The 22,785-nt window shown below is 40.9% G+C and overlaps 1 pseudogene; it reads right to left on the bottom strand.

Annotated features, from left to right (window-relative positions):
• Positions 1 to 20,573: 20,573 nt before the first annotated feature.
• Positions 20,574 to 21,234, bottom strand: LOC109700632 (NADH dehydrogenase [ubiquinone] flavoprotein 2, mitochondrial-like; annotated as a pseudogene).
• Between the last annotated feature and the right edge of the window lie 1,551 nt (positions 21,235 to 22,785).

Raw genomic sequence — 22,785 nt, 5'->3', positions numbered from 1 at the left:
ACAGCTCTTGGTTAGACATCAGAACAGAGTGCTGAGCCTTCCTAAATCTCACTATCCTTGCTTGGTAAGTGGGGTCACTGGTACCCATGATTCCTACCTTAGTGAGCCATTGCAAAAACCTCACAATGTGATCCTGGGAAGGATGTGAGGACTGAAAACATGAAAGTACAGAGTATGAAGATCAAGCCCTGGGAGACCAAGGACAAAAACCTGGCTGAGCCTAATGTTGCAGCAGTAATGAGTGATTTCTCTGCAGGTTTGCCCTTGACCTAACTTCTGCTTCAAAGTCATGGTTTCAAGTCCATTTCTTTCCCATTGGCCCTTCTATTTCTGGAGATGCTTAGCAAAGCAAAACTCAGCATCACTCATCCATCCATCCATTCACCAATCATCTGTCCACTTTTTCATCGACACAGTACCCCAAATATCAGAGCCTTGGATGCCACCCCTGCCAATAACACAAGCACACAACAATGTGCGTGAGGTGTTCTGGAGTGTGGTGCTGACTCTGACCTTCAGAGCATAACGGCCACTTCCAAGTACTGCACATTTTGCTTGTGACTGATTCTAACAAGGAACCAGGGAAGGGAATTCTGGGAAACCAGGTTGGCATAATACAAAACCTCTCATATGTCCTCACCTCTTATAAACCCCATAGAAAGTCCACACACCTCGGCACTAAGCCAAACCCTGATTACAGGAATAAGCACATCTTCTGACTGGTTGACAGCTTCATCAGTGCAGGACTCTGTTTTAATGTGCTGATTCCCCAGTGATGCCCAGTTCAGTGCCAGGTACAAGGCAGTGTCCAGTGAACAGCTGATTGAAATGGACTCCCTTCCAGTCTCCCTCTATTTAGGAACCTAGATTTTCATATTGGTCATTCCTTCAGACACCACTCTATAATAACTTCAGCAATTGGTCACTGGTCTCCTGTCCCCTCTTCTCCCCTCTCCTCCCTCTCCTCTCTCCTCCCCTCTCCCATCTCCTCCCCTCCCCTCCTCTCTCTCCCTTCTCCACCCCTTTCCCTTCTCCTCCCCTCCCCTCTCTTGCTCCCCTTCTCTTCTCCTTCTCCTCTCCCTACTACCCTCTCTTTCTCATGCTCCTGGAGCTTGAATTCAGGGCCTTGCACTTGTTAGACAAGTGCTCTACTACTTGAGTCACATCCCCAGCAATGGGTCTCTTTTCTAACCCTAAGTGGTAGGTATTATAAGTCCTGGAATTCATCCTGAAAAGCTTTGGTTCTTAGCTTTGCAGGGAAATGAAATGCTTGAGGAATCTTGGATTTTATTGATCCCTGGGCACCCATCAGGTCATTGGACTCATCCAAGACCAATTTCAAGCCTGTCTCAGAACAATAAATTCACACATATTTTACGTTTCTTCATTATTATAACTTCTATCGTGTCCTCTGAATTTTGCACTTTCTGTCTCCTTGATAGCCTTATTACAGAGGATTGGAAGACAGGTTTACAATCCTTTCTTGTCCAGGAGTCTTATTTTGCTTTGATAATCTTAAAATTTCACAGCAAAAATAACATGCATTATACTTTGGAGATCCCTAGCTACCTAATGTACCACAATGTAGTTCCAGCAGAGTGGGATTTTCAATAAGCTGGGTGTACAAAAAGGAAGGAGAACCTGAGAGAGCCATTCTGTAAATATCTGGCCATTCATGGCCTTGCCGCTGTGAGATCATAGCAAATGAAGGAGGTCTCCCTGAGTTCATCTAGCTCTGTTAACTTATCTTTGTAAAACTTAGAAGTATTGCAATAGTTTGAATCTTAAGCATCCCCTTAAGTCCCATGTGTTAAAGACTTGGTCCCCAGCATGGCACTATTGGGAGATGGTGGAACCTTTCAGAGGTTCCTAGTGGGAGGCCTTCAGGTTATTGGAGGACCTGCCCTTTGGGGGGACACCAGCCCTTTCATCTTTTGAGCACAAGGTTCCACCACACTTCCACCATGATGTTCTGCCTCGCCACAGACCCAAAAGCAATGAATCCAATCAATCATGGACTGAAACCTTCAAAACTGTGAGAAAAATAAACCTTTTGTCTTTGGTTGATGTTAGAAATAAAGTCAGTGGTAGTCCATTTTCAAGGAAAGGCATTTAATCCTGGCTGCTTGCTTGTGTTAACAGCTTGTGGATATTGGGGGAGGGCCAACTGATAAGAAAACTTAAACTGGGAGGGGTAAATCATGATAGAATGGGTAAAAACTGTGTAGGTGCCAGAAAGCACATATCACAGGGAAACCTTCCTGACACAAAGGGAGGCAGATACCATTTAAAATCCACTTCTAAAATTTGGCCAACCCTAACAGAGGCATATTTTAAAATAATCAAATAGAAAAAGTAGGTGATGTAGGGGAAAGAATGTACACTGTAAGAAAAACAATCTTTTCTATCAAAGTATATGTCACCCTCTTAGATTATTTAAAATTTCTCAGGTTGCCATCTTAGGTGACTTGTGTTTTTTAAAGGGTTCCTTCTGGATTCTTAAAGGGTTTCTTCTGGATTCTTGTATAGTCCCATTGCCCATGAAAATTGCCCACCAAATTATGTGATCTAACCCACAAGCTTTTTAGCCAATTGGGAAAGACTGTGAACCTTTGACCTGGACAAATCCCAGGTGAGGGGCAGGTACAACAGCATCAGGGATATAAGGAGGAGCCACTGTCAGCCATTTTGTGCTCATTTGTCTGCTCAGCTGGAGTGAGCACATTCTTGCACCTTCTTGATCAAAAGAAATTGCCTTGTCAAGATTATCTGTATCACATGTGTCTGTTTTGGGCACCAGAGCATCTTTAATTCCAACAATTTGGGGGATTGTCTGGGATTTTACATTCTATCCAGGAAGGGGGTCTTGGCCCTTCCCCAAGGAGATGTGTCCTGCTGTCTAGTTGCAGTGGTGGCCCTGAGGTTCTGCCGAGGGTGACAACTTTCTGGATCTGTGAATGAAATTGGACTCTAGAATTTCTTGACAACATGGGTAAAAGAGCTCTGAAGACAGGGACCATGGCAACCACATAAGTTTTGTGCACAAACCAAGACAAGAAACGTCATGGGGGTGACCAAGTAATGTGTTGGTGGTCAGGATACTGGAGGCTGTGTGATGTGTGAATGAGACGTGTCAGGTGATGATAGAACAAAAATGTTCCCATTTATAAATCAGCAGCCATTTTATCCTCAGACCTTACTTGAGAAACTTCCAAGGACGGCCCCACCCTTAAACAGAAAATCCCATGCTCCAAGACAGCCCCACCCCTACCAGAGACTACTGCACATGCACTAACTTCCTTAACCTCACCCTTCTATAAAAGCTATGCCTGGCCCAGGTTCGCTGCTGGGCCATCTTTTCCTGGGCCAGCCTGGCAGTTTGGGCCTGCCATTAAACTTTACTCTATGGACGTGAGACTTTTCTTGTGAGCTTTCTTTGTGAGCGGTGTTTTTTCTAACATGTGACACAAAGGGAAAGTGGAGTCCTGGTCCTCAGTTCTGAGGCGACCTCATACTGTTTAAGGCAGAATTAGATTCTTGAATCTAATCCAGGTCAGCAGCTTATACTGACCTGCTGGCTACCAAGAAGTGCCTCAAGCTCCCACGAGGGACACGGCTGGAGATGAACAAAGCAAAAAAGAATTGGAGTGCAAGAAACCTCCAAGGCAAAGGGGGGTTGAGCTCCTGATAGAGCACATTTGATCAGAAGGGAGAAATGGAAAATAAAGGCAGAGAGAGTACCATAGTCCTGTTTCCACTTGAAGAAAAGAGAGGGAAACAAAACCAAAACCAAAAACTCCCTCTAACTGGGATTTACTCTCCTCCCTCCCCCCCACCAACCCCGCTGCTCCTTCAGCTCAGCGCCAGTGCCAGCTCCTGCTTCCCCACCTCCCCCTTCCAGCCCTTCCACCTCTGCCTCCCTTCAACTTCCTGCCCCTTCCCTCCTACCTGAAACCCCTCCCTACCATGACTTCAAAGGTAGTGAGAACAATGTCATCGAGACATTGAGAATCTATTTTTTCCTGAAGAAGAAAAACCCCACTCCCTCTTGCCTCTCAGGAGGTTCCCCTTGGAGGAGGTGAAATTGGGTTTGTAAATGTCCCTCTTACCAGATCTGAGGTCCAAACTTTTGAAAAGGAGTTGTGACCCCTTCTTGAGGATCCCTTCAGAGTCTTAGAACAGGTTGATCAATTTCTGGGACCACAGATAAATACTTGGGCTGAGTTAATGTCTATTCTGGGAATTCTCTTCTCAGGGGAGGAATGATCTGTAGAGCGGCAATGGCTATCTGGGATCCTGAACACCCCCCGGGACAAAGTGTCCTGGTGGCTGAGGCTAAGTCTCTTAATCAAGATCCCTGATGAGATAAACACCCCAGGGCACTGAGAAAATATAAGAGACTTGAGGAATTTAACAATGAGGGGATAATCAGGGGGAGGTGATTAACACAACCATTAGCTGTATAAATTTCCTGGGAAGCCAGGGACTTCGTATTTCAAAGAATAAGTTACACTTTGCTGAGGCTGAAGTAAAATATCTGGGACATTTGATCAGTAAGGGCCAATGCAGGATTGGTTCAGAAAGAATAGAAGGAATCACTGGTCTCCCGCTCCCAGGAACAGAATAAGAATTAAGAAAGTTCCTTGGTTTAGTGGGATACTGCCAGTTGTGGATAAACTCATATGCCTTTAAAACTAAATCTTTATATCTCAAATTGACCCAAGAGGGACCAAACCGTCCTGACTTCTTTGGATCCCTGAGGAGATAAAACAAGTAGATGAGCTAAAACAAGCCCTTATCACAGCCCCAATGCTAGCCTTGCCCTCTCTTGAACAGCCTTTTCACCTCTTTGTAAATGTAAACAAGGGAGTTGCCTTTGGGGTGCTAACCTAAAAATATGGGGGTCAATGTCAGCCTGTGGCCTTCTTTTCTAAATTCCTAGATCCTGTCATCCAGAGGTTGGCCTGAGTGCCTTCAGGCAGTAGTGATGATAGTCCTTCTAACCAAAGAAAGTAGAAAAGTCACCTTTGGTGGATGTCTAGTTATTAGCACTCCCCATCAAGTTAGAATGATCTTAAACCTGAAGGTGGGTAGATGGCTGACAGATTCTAGGATCCTAAAGTCTTAGGCTGTCTTACTAGAAAAAGACCTAACTACTGATAAGCCCCTAAATCTAGCCACTTTCTTGGAAGGGGAAGCAGGAAGGAGGAGCCCCACACATAAATGTTTAGATATTATTGAATACCAAATGAAAGTAAGGCCAGTCCTCAGGGAAACTCCTTTCCAGACTGGGTTCCATTTCTTTGTGTGTGGATCCTCTTGGGTAATTGAGGGGGAAAGACATAATGGGTAGACCTTGATTATAATAGAATCAGGCTGACTCCCTAACAATTTGTCAGCACACACTTGCAAATTGTTTGCTCTAAATCAGACTCTTAAGAATCAGCCCACTAATTAAGTCTTAGAGACCAGATTACCTTAGATTAAATGCCTTCCCTTAGCAGTACTCAGGATAAGGACGGCCCCTTGGAAAGACATTGGCCTCTTCTCTTATGAAATGCCTTATGGGCTTCCTTACCTTAGCTCTGTTACTGATGTACCTTCCTTTGAAACCAAAGACTATTTCCTCAAAAATTATATTCTTGGATTATTCTCTACTGTACTTTGTCTTAGGAAAAAGGGGTTGTTAGCACAGGCTCCTCCACTTGACTTTCCTGTTCACTCACACCAGCTTGGCGATCATGTGCTGATCAAGACTTGGAAAGAAAATAAGCTTGAGCCAGCTTGAGCTCAAGCTTCCTGGTCCTGCTGACCACAGAGACAGCCTTCCAGACCATGGAGAGGGGGTGAACTCATCACACAAGGGTGCCCCCACCAGACCAGAAGGAACAATGGACCATGCTCTCACACCCAGGGGACACCAGAGTAACCTTAAAAAGACCATAGTGAAATTATTCATTCATCTGTGAGTGGTGTGTTTATTATTAATGTAACTCAGAGTACTTTTCCCTTAACTGTTGAATTCAATGCATGGCAGATTCTTCCTTGTGGAGACCTTACATCCCAACTCCAGTTCTAAGGCTACTCCTTTTGTATGTGTCCCATCTGGGGACCCACAGGAAAGCCTGGTGTCTGTCCAGAGTCGACAGATGTGGGGTAAAACACTGGGTAGAAAGGATACACTTTTCCCTTTTATGACAATCCTCAGGGCTGGACCAGACCCGGAGACACTGGTAAGACTCCAATTTCCACCATCCAAAATAATTGGCAGTCTTTTAACAGACTACAGTCAAAATTACAGCTGTTTTGGACACACCCCTCTTCTTCTTGCAATGATAAATAGTGTGACCCATTTAGATTTGTCATAGAAAGTTCTTGGAGTATGATAAAAGAACCACTCATATTTTGTAAATATGGGTTGGGGACAGATGTCTCAGGAACAGACCCCTTAAGCTGCTTTGAGCTCTATCTTGCTCCCAAGCCCTGTAAGGTGACACCCAGTTCTACCTCCACTCCAACGTTACCTCCATGTTTGTACAACAATTGAACTCAGGTAACTGTAGTAGAAGTCAAGGACCTAAGATAAACTGTGGCTATTGAAATTGGGTACAGGGATACAAATGCCTGGATGGAATGGATAAAATATTCTGTCCACACATTAAATAAGAACAATTGCTGTGTTTGTGCTACTGGGAGACCAGGGTCTCAGGTGGTCCCGTTTCCATTAGGATGGTCCTCAGACCCAGATGGAACGTATTGCATTTGGCTCTGTTTCAGGATGCCAAGGCTTGGGGTAATGAATCCTGCCAGATGCTATCACTACTGTTCCCAGAGCTCAGACGTCCTGCTGGTCAGCCTCTGAGGACTATTAGGCCACCCGCCCTAGACATCAATTATACCTCATGTCTCATCAGAGAGGAGGGGGATGATTGACAGATGTGGGAAACCTGACGGGATGCAGTGAAAGCTGGTCCTTCAACAGCCTCACAAACCAGTCCACACTCTCAGTGGGCAGAGCTGATGTCTGGTGGTACTGCAGAGGACCTTTCCTTGAGACTCTTCCAGGTAACTGGGCAGGCACCTGGGCTTTGGTGCAGTTGACAATCCCTTTCATCCTAGCATTTAAAGCCCCAGCCCATGCCACAACACCTAGGAAAAGGAGGGACATAGGCATAGATGTTGGAGCCAGCCACAGAGGCTCCTTTTATCCCCGTGTTTATACTGATGCCATTGGGGTTCCTAGAGGGTGCAAACAGTTTAAAGCCAGAAATAAAATTGCAACAGGGTTTGAATCAGTACTCTTTTAGTGGTCCACCATAAATAAAAATGTTGATTGGATTAATTATATTTATTATGACCAACAAAGGTTTGTTAACTATACCAGGGATGCCATTAAAGGAATAGCAGAGCAATTGGGACCAACTAGCCAGATGGCTTGGGAGAACAGGCTAGCATTAGACATGATGGTCGAAAAGGGAGGGGTTGCGTATGATTGGAGTTTCATGTTGCACATATATACCAAATAATACAGCCCCCAAAGGAACTAGTACTAAGGCCTTACAGGGATTAACTACCCTATTTAACAAGCTAGCTGAAAACTCAGGTATAAATGATCCCTTCACTGACTTAATGAAAAATTGGTTTGGAAGATGGAAGGGCTGGATGACCTCAATCTTAACCTCCTTGATTATAGTGGCCGGAGTTTTAATTTTAATAGGATGCTACATAATTCCTTGTGTCTGAGGACTAATACAACAGCTAATTGAGACAGTCCTCACCAAACAATCACCCTGCCCTACCCAAATAATTTGTTCTTATTAGAAACACAGAAACATGAGAGCCAATGGCTTCTAAATGAGTTTGAAGAAAAGAATTTTAAAAGAGGGGGGAAATTGTAAGAAAAATGATCTTTTCTATCAAAGTATATGTCACCCTCTTAGATTATTTAAAATTCCCCAGGTTGCCATCTTAGGTGACTTGCATTGTTTAAAAAGTTCCTGTTTCTTCTTCCAGATTCTTGAACAGCCCCAGTGCTGTGAAAATTGCCTGCCAAATTATGTGATCTAACCCATCCCCAAGCCTTTTAGCCAATCAGGGAAGACTGTAAACCTTTGACCTGGACAAATCCAGGTGACAGACAGGTATGACTGCGTCAGGGATATAAAGAGGAGCCACTGTCAGCCATTTTGTGCTCCTGTGTCTGCTCAGCTGGAGTGAGCACATGCTTGCACACTTTTGATCAAAAGAAATTGCCCTGTCAAGATTTTCTGTCTCTGGTGTGTCTGTTTTCAGCACTGGAGCATCTTTAATTTCAACACACCAATGCATTCCTCAGCCAGTGAAGAACCAGGGGAGGGGCTTGCACACTTGAGAATAGAATGCTTGTTGTCACCGCTTTGGTGTGCCTGATGAGCAGGCACCTGATCTTGCAAGACCACCATTAAAGTGTCACTTTCACTGTACTCCACGTCTCTGAGTCCATTCTTTGAGCTTGGTCAGTTAGTGTATTTCTCACAGTTGATTTGTATCAGGGAATTATTTCAGGGTTAGAGTTGTCTAATGCAAGTATGTCAGGGCAACTCTTTTTCAGAGCCTCTCTGGAGAGGATGCAATTTTGGAGTGAGACCCTTCCTAACAGTGTGGGCTGGGGCAGGAACTTAATCACAGTGGCTCATACTATGCCAGGTAGCTTACTGCATGCCAAGCACATGGTCTAATATTTTATGTGCACAATCTCACTTATTCATAGCAGGTTAAGTCACCTCTCTATCTTATATAAGAGGTGACTGAGACCCAGAGAAGAATTGCCCAAGGTCACAGATGAGTAAAAGGAGAGCTTGGAATCACACCAGGCAACGTGACTCCAGAGCCACCTAGAGCTGTGTCACAAACACCACTCTTTACGTGGCCTTGGCTTTCCCATCTGAAAAATGGGACAGTAACACCTAGCTTTTAGTTTTGTGTAAGTTGAAGATAAAGAATGCTAAAAAATATCAAAAGCACCTGTCATTTAGTAGATATTTAATAAGTAGTGTTATGTAAACAAACATGCAAAAAAACCCCATCTCTTACTTCTTTCAGGGATTTGTGCTCAGTGTTTCGGTCAATTAGAGATTTATTAAGATAGTGTATTGTCCCTGCATCATGTGACTTGTCAAGTTATTTGACATCAGTGATCATCTTACTGGTGAAGTGGTTCTCAGTTGTTTTGCCTGGCTCTTTCTCGCCATGGTGTAGTGTGGTATGGTGTGTGTGTGTGTGTGTGTGTGTACCTTGAAGAAGGGACACCACAGGGTGTGCACATTTCACCCATGGACAGGAAGGCCAGGAGGTATTCAGGACCTTTATGGCCTGTGTCCTTGAGTGCCCTGGCCTCCCTATCCTAGTTGCCTTTTTGTTTCAACCAGGTGTGGCTCTCTCAAGAATTCAGTCATAGTCATCATTGCTATCCCCACAGCAGGCAGCTGTTAGCCAAAACAAGACAGAGGTGATGGAGGCCCAGAGGTGAAAGTAACAAGGTCACAGAGCTGTGATCAGCGTCTGTCCTCTGCTTCTCAGTCCACAGCCTTTCAAAAAATTACAAAATCATCTGAATATGCAAAAGTCATTCAGAGAACTATATAATGAAAAGCCATGGGCCTGCCAAGAGGAAACTGTTATCTTGACCTTGGTGTTTGATTATTTCCATTTATTTAGCTTAGCTACGTCTGTAAACCTTAGTGATACATACTTGAAACTGTCCATAACTTACACCATGCAGTACATATGTGTACATCCTCCCCAGCAAGGGTTTTCCCAGCTCAGTTACGCTTGCGAGTTCATCCAGGCTGATGAGTGTGGCTCCCTTCATTCACTGCTGCTCCTGCTGAGTGTCTCTGATGGCTCCATTGAATACTGTAGCCTCCTTTTCCTGTTAATGGGCCTTCAGTGGCTTTTGCAATATAATCAATGCTGTCATGAGTGTTCTCCCACATGTCCTTGTTCATGTGCACAAAAATGTCCTTCAGACACGGTGTTAGGAGTAAATTGTTGGGTTGAAGGGTCAAAGGAATTTTGTGAGGCTGATCTTGGGGGATGGTCATTTCAGCCTCCTACTCCCACCCATGGCGGGTGAGAGCCTGGAACAGCACGCTTACCAACCTTAGCAGGCAATCGCCGGCTCTTTCCTCTCCCCAGTCTGGTGGGTTTGAAGGAATGTTTTATTGTGTCCTACATTTGCACTTCCTTGATTACAGGTGAGCTTGAGTATCTTTTCATATACTGATCCCTCGTATTAACCCTTCTGTGAAATTCATGTTCATGTGTTTCATCCATTTCGCTATTGGTAGTTTGCTTTTAAAAACAAAAATCGTCAGAATTCTTCACATATTCTACATTTTAGTTCACCGAAAAAAATAAGCATTCTAAGCTTCTTTTTCCCTGCCCATTGTTTTTTCACTTAATTTTCTGTGTTTTTTTGTTGTTGTTGTTTCTATTTTTCTTAATAGTGTCATTTGAACTCAGGGCCTCCCACTTATTATCACTTATGCCACACTCACCACCCTTTTTGCATTAGTTGTTTTCCAGGCAGGGTCCTTCATCTTTGCCTGGGGCTGGCCTCAGACCACAATCCTCCTACCTATGGCCTTGTGGGTGGCTGTGATGACAGTGGGAGCCACCACACCTGGGTTGTTGGTTGAGATGGGGTCTTACTAACTTTTTGCCTGGGTTGGCCTTTCAAGTAGCTGGGATTACAGATGTGAACCACAGCACCTGGCTAATTTGTATTTTTTAGTGGACATGGGTTTATTTAGTTCCATCAAATTTATGTATTGTTGCCTATGACTTATGCCTTATTTAGAAAATCCTTCCCTTCCCTGAGGTCAAACAAATCTAAAGATTTAAAATTTTCTTTACTCCTTTGTTCCCTAATTATATCTGGAATATGTATTTTATGTGCTATACTTGTAGAGATCCAGTTTCTGACATGGACAGTGAGTGACCAGCCCCAGTTAATCATTAAAAACCTCTCCTTGCTCCCCTCTGCAATGTTGTCTGTCTGGTGTGAAGTTTTTTTAATGGCTGCCTTTCTGTACTCTGTCCTGCTCCATTGGCCTGTCTGCTGTCCTGGTGCCAACACCTAACTGTCTTAATCACTCTACCTTTATGACATGTCCTTTTACCTAACAGAGAATGTCCTCATTCTGTGATCTACTTCAGAGGTCATGGCTATTCTCAGACCTAGTTGTTCCATTTAGATAGCAAAATAAGACCCAGGGCTGTAGCTCAGTGGTAGAACAGTGCTCTAGTGTGCCTGAGGTCCCGGGTTCAATCACCAGCACCTCAGGGGGAGAAGAAAAAGCTTTTTCAGATCCTTGAGCAGCTCTGTCAGGAATCATATTGGATTTGTAGACCAACAAGGGGAAGTTAAACATCTTTTTTTTTTCTTTGTATTTTTAATTTTTTTTTATTTTATTGTTTTATTATTCATATGTGCATACAAAGCTTGGGTCATTTCTCCCCCCTGCCCCACCCCCTCCCTTACCACCCACTCCGCCCCCTCCCTCTCCCCCACCCCCTCAATATCCAGCAGAAACTATTTTGCCCTTATTTCTAATTTTGTTGTAGAGAGAGTATAAGCAATAATAGGAAGGAACAAGGGGTTTTGCTGGTTGAGATAAGGATAGCTATACAGGGAGTTGACTCGCATTAATTTCCTGTACGTGTGTGTGGAAGTTAAACATCTTAAGGACATTACATTTTCCAAATCACAAACATAGTACCTCTCCGTTATTTAAGCCATTTTAAATATCTTTCATTAAAGTTTTATAGTTTCTCCCATAAAAGTTTTATACATCTTTTGTAGAAAGCCATTAGTATTGTAATTGTGGCCACTGTGACCAGAACAAAAATATATCAAATACATCATGCTAGGCACAGTCCTAAGAACGTCACTCAATTTGCTTACATAATCTCTCAGCAGTCCTCGTGGAGTAGATATTACTATTATTTTGTTGTTGTTCTACCCCTTTAACAGATGAGCAGACTAGGCATAGAGAAGTTCAGAGTCACACAGTACGTCAGAGTGAGTTGGAATTTTAATTAACTCACACAACCCAGCTGCTATTTGGGTTTTAGAAATCACATCTGTATACTTTTCTAAGATGATGTATAGGTGTAAATTTGACTGTTGGGTGGCACCAGAAACCTTGCTGAATTCTTCTCCTTGTTACAATTAATGCCTGTGGGTTTTCTTTAGTTTTCTGTTGATTTTACCCACGGTGAACAGTGATAGGTTTTCCCTAGTTCCAATTCATGTACTCATTCCTCTTTTCTTTATTTTATTGTATGTTAGCTGTGGAAAGACTTACTTACAAGTGGTATGGTGAGAAACTTTGACTTGCTCTTAAAATTTATAGGAATACTTCTGATTTCACTAGTAGACACTTTTCATCAGATACAGGAAATTCTCTTATATTCCAGATTTTCTAAGAATCTTTTATTCTAACATGAAAAATATGAAATTTTGTTGAGTGCTTTTCAGTATGAAGAAAAGATTTTTAATTTGCTTATTTTTTTTCTTGTTGATATGATGAATTGCAGTATCATATTTTCCCATGTTTCATCAGGTTTGCAGCACTGGGATCAACTTGGCCATGGTGTTGTAATCCTTTTTATACATCAAAAGGCTCAGTTTGCATATTTTGTTTAGGGTTTTTATGTGTCTGTGAGCTTGGTCTGTATTTCTTTGTTGAATTTTGGCACTCTTTCGTATTCTCTAGAACTTTCATGTGCAATTTGAATTTTACAGCCCTTGTATTTTGGTAGACTTACCTGTAAAATCATCTGTGTCTCACATGCTGGGTCCATTTCTTTCATGATTACAGATCTGGTCACGCTTATTTGTTAAATTTCTGTTCGACTCAGTTTTGAGTAACTTCTCTTTCCCCTGGATCTTTGGATAGTTTGTATGATTTTAAAATTTTGTTTAAATAAATTTATATGACATTTTCTCACTTAAAACTTGTGTGGTAAACTGAGCAGAATGGTGCACACCTGTAATCCCAGCACTTGGGAGGCAGAGGCAGGAAGACAGCAAGTTTGAGGCCAGCCTGGGATACACAGAAAGAAATACCCTGTCTCAAAACACCAAATAAATAAGAAAATAAATACATAAAAAGTTGTATGGTAAATAGGCTCTCTTTACATTTTTTATGTAGTTAATACTTTCATTTATATTATCTTGGCTAGTATTATCAGAAATTCCCCGATTACATTAGTATACACCAAAACAAAATTCATCTGCTTTGGCCTTTTCTTTTTGCATCTGTTTATTAATTGATGCTCGTATTTATTCTCTTCCTTTCCTTCTACTTTCTTTGGCTATGTCCCATTTTTCTTTGCTAACATCTTAAGTCAGATGCCTAGGTCTTTAAATTTCACCCTTTCTTCTTTTCCAACATAATTGCTTTAGGCCATAATTTTCCCTCCATTAACACTGGTTGTATCCTGTAGTTTTTCATGTGAAATATTTTTATGTGATGAAATTCTAAGTGTTTTCTAATCTCTGTTATGGTTTCTTCTTTGATTCATGGCTTATTTATAAGAATGCTTATTTATCAAGTGCACATTTGAGTGTGGGTGTTTTCTTACTGATTTTTATCTTAATTGCATTGTGGTCAGAGAATGCGATCCGTGTAAAAAGACTCACTGGTATTTGTTGAGATTAACTTTATGGTCTAATATTTCACAAACAGTTTTTGTATGTGCAAAAAGAATATATATTCTCCAATATTCAAGGTTCCTTATATCTTATTATTCTATAAGTGAATTTAATGTATTTTATATTCCTTGTAACTGCTTTTGTTTTCTGTCTATAAAATTCTGAGAGTCCTATTACAATCTCTTTCCATAATAATATAACTAGCAACTTCTGTTCATAGTCCTATTAATTTTTGTTCATGTATTTTAAAGCTCTGTTATTAAATGCATGCAGATTTAGAGCTTACATATTCTTCTGGTAAACTGAGTCTTTTATTATTATATCATTGTCTTTTTAACCTTCTTAATACACTTTACCTTGAAGTCTATTTTGACACTTTCATGAAACTTTATGGCTGTCTTAGGTAATTTTTTTGATGTATAACTTTGAACTTAGAAAGCCTTTACTAATAGCTAAAATTATATTGACTGTGTATATGTGTAGGTATATTGAATATGTGTGTGTATATGGAGAGAGAGGGTGAGTATACTATGCTAGAATCTCATTTAGACTGTGTGCGAGTGGGATTCTCCTTAACAGGTGGTTCAGGGAGACAAGAAAATATCTGAATGAAACACATGGAACATTCGTTATACATTCATGTAGTTACATGTGTACATCCAAAGTAGTTTTACCTTTGGCAGGGTAAAGGGCTTTGTACATGGCCAGGTTTGCATGTTAGAAAGCTTTGCTCTGATGATAACAGATGGGCTTCTCAATCTGTCTATGAAGAAGGAGCAGATAGTTAAATTTCAGCCTACTGTGATCAGTTGTTATAATTATTTCTCTGTGCTTTTCTCAACTTTTCTTTTTTTTATTATGGTTGTGCTGGGTGGGGGTACATTGGAGTATTAGCAAAAGTTCTTACAATGTATCAAATACATCATACTTGAATTCACCCCTTCTGATTCTCTTTCATCCCCCATTCCCCAATTTCTGGAACAGTTATGACAGGTATCATTTTTGCATTTATACATGTGTACATATTATTTGTGCCACCCCCCACCGAGTGCCACCCCCCCCTTGCTTCTGGGCAGAAAATGTTCTGCCTTCCTGTTCTCCAATTTTATAGAAGAAAAAACATAAAAGATAATGAGAAAAACAGTGTTTTTTCTAGTTTGAGATAAAGATAGCTATACAGGGAGACTCCTTGTGTTGCTTCCATGCACTTGTGTATTACAACTCACATTGGTTCATCTCTGCCAGACCTCTTCACTACTTCCTAGTCCCCTTCCCATAGTGGCCTCAGCCACTTTAAGATTACTTTATTCACTTCTATACAGTGAGCACATCAACCACATTCAACTTTCATGTTTCCTTCCCTTGTCCTATCCTTTCTGTGTGTGGTTTCCCCTTAGTGTGACCCATGTCCAATAATATTACTGCATTTGTTTTAGGTCTATAATCCACATATGAGGGAGAACATGCGATTTTTGGCCTTCTGAGCTTGGCTAATTTCGCTTAAGGTGATGTTCTCCAATTCCATCCATTTACTTGCGAATGACAAAATTTCATTCTTCTTTGTGGCTGAGTAAAATTCCATTGTATATAAATACCACATTTCTTAATCCATTCGTCAATAGTGGGGCATCTTGGCTGTTTCCATAACTTGGCTATTGTGAATAGTGCTGCAATAAACATGGGTGTGCAGGTGCCTCTGTAATAACCTGAGTCCCATTCCTTCAGGTATATCCCCAGGAGTGGGATTGCTGGATCATATGGAAGATCTATGTTTAATTTTTTAAGAAGCCTCCATACTGCTTTCCATAGTGTTTCTACTAGCTTACATTCCCACCAGCAGTGTATAAGGGTTCCTTTTCCCCAACATCCTCGCCAACATTTGTTGTTGTTGGTATTCTTGATGGTAGCAATTCTAACAGGAGTAAGGTGGACTTTTAGTGTGGTTTTGATTGCATTTCCTTTGTGGCTAGGGATGGTGAGCATTTTTTTATGTGTTTTTAGCCATTTGAACTTCTTTTCGAAAAGTTCTGTTTAGTTTAGTTGCTCACTTCTTTATTGGGTCATTGATTTTTGAGAAGTTTAGTTTTTTGAACTCCCTGTATATTCTGGTTATCAGTCCCTTGTCTGATGTATAGCTGGCAAAGATTTTCTCCCATTTTGAGGGTGGTCTCTTCAATTTAGAGACCATTTCTTTTGTTGTGCAGAAACTTTTTAATTTCATGGAGTCCCATTTGTCCATCATTTCTCTTGTTGCTGGGCCACTTAAGTTCTACTCAGGAAGTCCTTGCCTATGCCTACTGCTTCCAGAGTATTCCCTGCTCTTTCCTGCACTAGCATCAAGGTTTCCAGTCTGCTAATAAGGTATTTAATCCACTTTGAGTTGATACTAGCACAGGGTGACAAACATAGATCTAGTTTCAGTTTTCTGCAGGCAGATAAACAATTTTCCCAGCAACACTTGTTGAAGAGGCTGTCTTTTCTGCATCATATGTTTTTGGCAACTTTGTTGAAAACTAGTTGGGCATAGCTGCGTGGATTAATATCTGTGTCCCCTATTCTGTTTCACTGGTCTCCATGTCTCTTTTTTGTGCCAGTACCATGCTGTTTTTATTGCTATTGCTTTGTAATATAGTTTGAAATTGGGTATTGTGATACCTCCAGCATTGCTCTTTTTGCTGAGTATTGCCTTGATTATTCACAGTCTCTTGTGTTTCCAAATGAACTTTAGGGTAGATTTTTCAATCTCTGTGATGAATGTCATTGGGATTTTGATGGGAATTGCGTTGAACATGTAGATTGCTTTTGGTAGTATAGCCATTTTTTATTGTGTTGATTCTGCCAATCCATGAGCATGGGAGATCTTTCCACCTTCTGTAGTCTTCCTCAATTTCTTTCTTCAATGGATTGTAGTTCTTCTTGTAGAGGTCATTTACATCCTTTGTTAACTTTATTCCTAGGTATTTGAATTTTTTGAGGATATTGTAAATGGAGTTGTTTTCCTATATTCTTTCTCAATCTGCTCGTTGTTGGTGTATAGAAAGGCTACTGATTTTTGTAAGTTGATTTGTATCCTGCTACATTGCTGTAACTGTTTGTGGTGTCTAGGAGTTTTAGGGTGGAGTTTTTCAGGTCTTTAAGGCACAAAATTGTGTCATCTGCAAATAGGGATAGTTTGACTACTCCTTTACCTATTCGTATTCCTTTTATTTCTTCTTCTTGCCTTATTGCTCCAGCTAGGAATTCTATACTATGTTGAATAGGAGTGGGGAGAGTGGGCATCCTTGTCTTGTTCCTGACTTTAGGGGAAATGGTTTCAGTGTTTCACCATTAAGTTGGCTGTAGGTTTGTCATATGTAGACTTTATAATGTTGAGGTTCATTCTTTCTATTCCTAGTTTTTTCAGAGCTTTTATCATGAAATGATGTTGAATCTTACCAACATCATCTATTGAGATGATCAAGTGGTTTTTGTCTTTGCTTCTATTAGTGTGCTGTATTACATTTAATAATTTGAACCATCCCTGCATCCCTGGGATGGAACTGACTTGATCATGTTGTACTATCTTTTGTATATATTGTTGGATTTGGTTTGCCATTATTTTATTGAGGATTTTTGCATTAATGTTCATTAAGGAGATTGGCCTATAGTTCTCCTTTTTGGATATCCAGTTTTGGGATGAGTATAATACTGGCTTCATAAGATGAGTTAGGCAGTGTTCCTTCCCTTTCTTCTTCATGGAAGAATTTAAGGAGTATTGGTATCAGTTCTTCTTTAAAGGTCTCGTGGTCCTAAAAGGGAAGTTTATAGCCATGAGTGCATATTTTAAAAACAAAGATCTTAAATAAGCAACCTTATACTACATCTCAAATTCCTAGAAAAACAAGAACAAGCTAAAGTCAAAACAAGCAGAAGGAGAGAAATAATAAAAATAAGGGCTGAAATTAATGAAATACATACCAAAAAAAAAAAAAAAAACCCCATACAAAGAATCAACGAAACAAAAAGCTGGTTCTCTGAAAAAAACAGATAAGATTGACAAGTCTCTAGCAAATCTTACTAAAATGAGGAGGGAAAAGACCAAAATTAGTAAAATCAGAAATGAAAAAAGGGAGATAAAAACAAACACCAAGGAAATCCAGGGAATCATCAGGGACTACTCTGTGAACCTGTATTCAAATAAATTGGAAAACCTAGAAGAAATGGACAAATTTCTAGACACATATGACCATCCAAAATGGAACCTAGAGGATATTAACAATCTAAACAGATCTATAACACACAATGAAATTGAAGCAGCAATAAAAAGTCTCCCAAAAAAGAAAAGTCCAGGACCTGATGGATTCTCTGCTGAATTCTACCAGACGTTTAAAGAACTAATAGTTACTCTCTCGGTAGACTGGCCAGATTCCTGACCCTTCACTCCATCAGTGGCTGGAAGTCTGAAGGTCTGTGGGACAGCCATGCAGACAGGCTTGTGAGAAGTTGTGAGAAGTCAGAGCTAGGATGGCAAATACACCTTTCTTAGGAGGAATCCCATTCCTGTGGAAGGAATTTCATGAGTCTGGTACAGATTTTCTGTTTTTTTTTTTTTTTTAATAAAAATTACCATTTGCTGCTGAATTGTGAACTTATAAGAAAAAGTGTACCTTTAATGGGGGCCTGTGGTGGGAGGGTTTCCAACCACTTCTCAGGTGGCAGTACAAGGCTAGTGGTAGGTAGAGGGCAGAAGGGCTTTCTTCCTTCCCCAACATGGCGGAGGAAGCTGCTCTGTCACTGAAGCCCTGTCTCAGATGAAGAAGCTCATGTGTCACATTTCTTCTTGGAGGGTTTTGCCATCCTTTGGAAGTCAGGTAACCTAACTAACTCTCCAATGGGCTCTGGAAGAGTTATGATTTTTTTTACATTATTCAGTTTTTTGTTGTCATTAGGTAGAAAGATCCCTTTGCATCTTTCTACATCTTGAGTATAATGGGCCCCTTTGCGGTTCTCATTTGGGCTTCTCAGAGTATGTGGAGCTGTGCCCTCTTGAGGCTTGTCTTAGATAGACTTCCAAGACAGTGCATATACATGGTTATCAGTTGGTGCTCTTTTTTTGTTGAGAGTTACCAACTCCCAAGCCGTATGCTTGGGCCTCTCACAACATGGAAGTTGAGCTCCAAGATGGATCAGCTAAAGAGCAAGCATCTCGAGAGACCTGATAGAAGCTGCTAGGCTTCTTTACCTATCCCTGACACTATGCAGAGTGTCAGAGATTTTTACACAGCTAACAACCATTCTGTGTGTGAGGGACCAAGAAAGGCACAAGTACTATGACTCAATGGAGAGCCATCTTGGAGACTGGATGCCATGACTTTTAATGGGTTCGATGCCTCTTCAGTGTCTGCTCCCTTCCTTGCCCATTTGCAGTGATCCTTACTTGAGGGGCAGCATGGTATAGTGAGTCATTTTACTGTTCTCAGATTCCTGCTTTATAAATTGTGACTAATGTTCCCTGGTTACGGTGAGGATGGAAAGTCATAGTTTAGGTACTCACAAAAAAGGTGGTTATTATAATTGACTCAGACGTTCTGAATGCTTAGTTCACACTCTGCACAGGTTCATTTCACTGAATGTCCAAAACAGCCCTCTGAGGGATGTAGTAGGGGTACCCTACATTACAGAAAAGAAAAGTAAAGTTCAGAAAGTTTAGATAACTGGTCTAATGTCACATAGGAGGTGAAGGATCTAAGCTTTTAGTCACTACATTTATAGTCTCAAGTTGTTTGTACATGATTCTTATCTTTCCTCAAAAATGGAAAATTCTTGACATACAGTGTTTTATATTAATTCCTCCCAGTGCTCAGATCTGAGTCACGCATAGCATAAATGCTAAAACAACATTGGCTAACTAGAAAAGATTAATTGGCAGAGAGGATGAAAATATGAACTCAGCTATGTAGTGACTTGCTATCACCCTTCATACCCATTTGACTAAGTTCTCAAGGTCACGGAGAATGCCCTACTAGTGGTCCTGAAGGCAACAGGCTGGGATTGATTGTACTTACCTGTTTTTTTTCCTGTGGTGGAACTGTATTACTTTCAACCTGACTATAGTCTCTTCCCTGACATTTATTTCAGAAACTCTAGACCTCTTCAAAATGTCATCTGATGCTCTGCAGCTGTGCTACCTGTCCTGTAGGACACAGTTAGATTTATTAGTACCCAAAGAACCTAGAGTTTTGATACAAATATCTCCCTCCTTCCCAACTCTGACTCTCAATGATTCTTAAGAGCTGCTAATCAGAGAACACCACATGTGTTAAGGGCTTTGTGTGGTTACAAAGCTCAGTGAGAAAGAAAATAATTATTTACCAGGCCACTCTGTCCCCAAACCACCCTGTGAAATTTTGTTTCTATGAACTGTCATCATTAGGGTTTTTTTTAATCTATCATCTTGAAATGAACAGAGTAATGATTTTTTGAAGGGTTAAAAATAGTTACACAGTGGCTGCCCTAGACCAGAAACTACTGCTTATGAGGCTAATGGTAGGTGTCAGGAGGAATTAATTGGAGAAAGAAATAAACAGCCCTGCAGAGAGAAAGATGTTTTCTGAAAACTGCCTAGAAAAGAGTCTGAAAAGCTTGAGACACCCCGTGGGTGTCTTGATAAAGGCCTTGTCCTCTTGATTCTAACACCGGCATTAACAAGTGATAACAGAGGGTGGTCTCACATTCCCACAACCCCCATCTTCACCCCCAGCCATACTCCCATCCTTCATTTACGATCTCAGTGGAAGGAGGAGGCAACAGGAATATTGGGTCTACTCTTATTTTCTTAGATAGAAGATTCATATTTTATTTCTCCAGTGTCATATCTACAGTTGAACAGAGATTAAAAATCTGTATACAGACCAAAACCATAACCATGTCCTTTGAGTGGTTCAGACACAGAGGTAAGACCGCCAGCAGGCTCACACAGAAACACCCATTCCATAGTCCAGGTTTTGGATTTTTACTCCACTGTAAAAATTACTCGTCTGTAATTTCAAGATCCTTAGGTCTCTGATCCTCATAGTTGTCATTTATTTGAACCATTGGTGCTTTGCCAGAGGCCCCTAAACATCCTACCTCTGTAGAGTGAGAAGTTTGTTGGCCATAGTCTCCCCAGCCTTTATTCTAAGCCTTTCCCAAGTGGCCTCCAGGATGCCATCAGAGTTTGGAGCATGTGAGTTGTAGGAGTGCAAAACTGAACGTGCGACTTCCCAACTGGCTTTCCATTATGCATTGTATAAAAAGTTTTACTTCATGTACTCTCATGGAAGTACTTGTAAAACTTCTGTGCTCTTGTTTCTAGCAGAGATGAGCAGTCGCCCATCTTGCTTCGGTGCTAAACCCAGGACTGGAAGCACAGCTGCTGCTTTACAGCCTTCTGGTAATTTTTCACAATTGCTTCTATCCTTACAGTTTTCTGGTGTGAACTCAAATGGACTATCTAAATTGTTCTCAGAAATATCTCTGCACACAAATGAAGGCTCTCTGGTACCATTTTGCATAGCTAGCATTACAAGTTCCTTAGATAGTGTTCCTTAATGTTCCACTTCAGGAGACTAGTACCTCCACAAGAACAGGGAATGAAATCCACTTCGAATCCACTGGGTGACAAGGCTGGCATCCTGGAACTGGAGCACCAAAGAAAATATCTTTTCTCTTTTATGGTCCCAGGTCTTCAGTCACTTAGACAATTTGATGCTAGGGAGGGGAAACAGCTAAGATCAGATGTTCTCAAAGGATGGTGAATAGACTCCTGGGAGACTGAAACCCTCCAGGGGTTATGTTATAGAAAACCTGCTTTCATAATAACATAGGATATTATTTGTCCTCCCACCTCATTTTTCTGTTCTACTGTATTGACATTGGTGCTGATAAGGCAGAATTTGAATGTGGGTAAAATTGCTGTTTCCTTGGTTTAAATCAAGGCAGAGAAACACCCTGCATGGTAGCCAGTACGCTCTTTCCCGCCATCTGCTTGACACCACAATAATACCTGTTTCCCTCAGGAATGACCTTGAAAAGCCTTAAAAAGCATTAATTTGTTAAATCTTGGCCTTTGAGTTCAGCTCTTTTTTAATATTTGGTGTGCTGAAGTAGACAGAATAGCACCCATAAAACTGCTGCAAACACCAAATGCAGTGTCTAGAAGACAAGCAGTGTAGTATGGTTTGAGTGTTGCACAGAAGTAGCTAGGTTTTTTCAGGTGATACCATTTTTTTCTTTAAAAACCAATGGCTGACACTCGGTGGTTACTCAGACTAGGGCATTCATTGGGCAGATGCCTCTCAAAATGAACAAAGAGAATCTGTTACACCAAGCAACCTTTCTGACATTATCTATTGTAATGATACAACTTACCATTTCAAGGGAAAATTGGAACACTGAACCTCTTATCTGTCACTCTGAGCTCGGATAGCTTCCCGATATTGACACTTGGATGAGATTCTGGCCATCTGAACAAATGTGATTATTTTTATTACTGTGCACTGACCTGTGTTCACACAGGCAAGATCTGCAGAACTCAGGGAACCATATTTTCCAAATGACCAATGCATGGTGGTACAAAATCCATAGGTAGGTAAAGGATTCACCTGAAGTGTAGGATGAATCAATGGACCATAATGTCACTGTTATTTCTGATTCCATATTGTCATTAATCTTTGAGAAAGTACCATTTGTCAAGTTGGAAGCAGAATCCAAGAAAAATAGCCACAATTTTTGGAGAAAGCTATTAAAAATCCACCTCCTTCCAAATTACTGATCTGAATGGGGCAGGATTTTTTCGCATGCGTCGTCCAGTTCAGCACTTCACACCAGAGTGACTGCAGGGCATATGCATATGACAACCTAGTTATCTTCTGTAAAACCTGACAGTGAAGAAATTTGCAAAAAAATAAAGCAATGCAACTCTTGTCACTAAATTATTTTGTGTTAGTAAATTTTTTTTCATAAAATGTTATTTATGTTAATGTTTATCATTGTTACCTTAGGTGAGTTAATAATACCTAGAAATTTTTGGGTTTGATTTCTTATCTGACTAAATACCAATAAAT

The sequence above is a fragment of the Castor canadensis genome, chromosome 3, assembly GCF_047511655.1.
Source record: "Castor canadensis chromosome 3, mCasCan1.hap1v2, whole genome shotgun sequence".
Classification (NCBI taxonomy): Eukaryota; Metazoa; Chordata; class Mammalia; order Rodentia; family Castoridae; genus Castor; species Castor canadensis.
The sequence above is the reverse complement of the archived record's forward strand: the minus strand, read 5'-3'. Positions and strand labels throughout refer to the sequence as shown.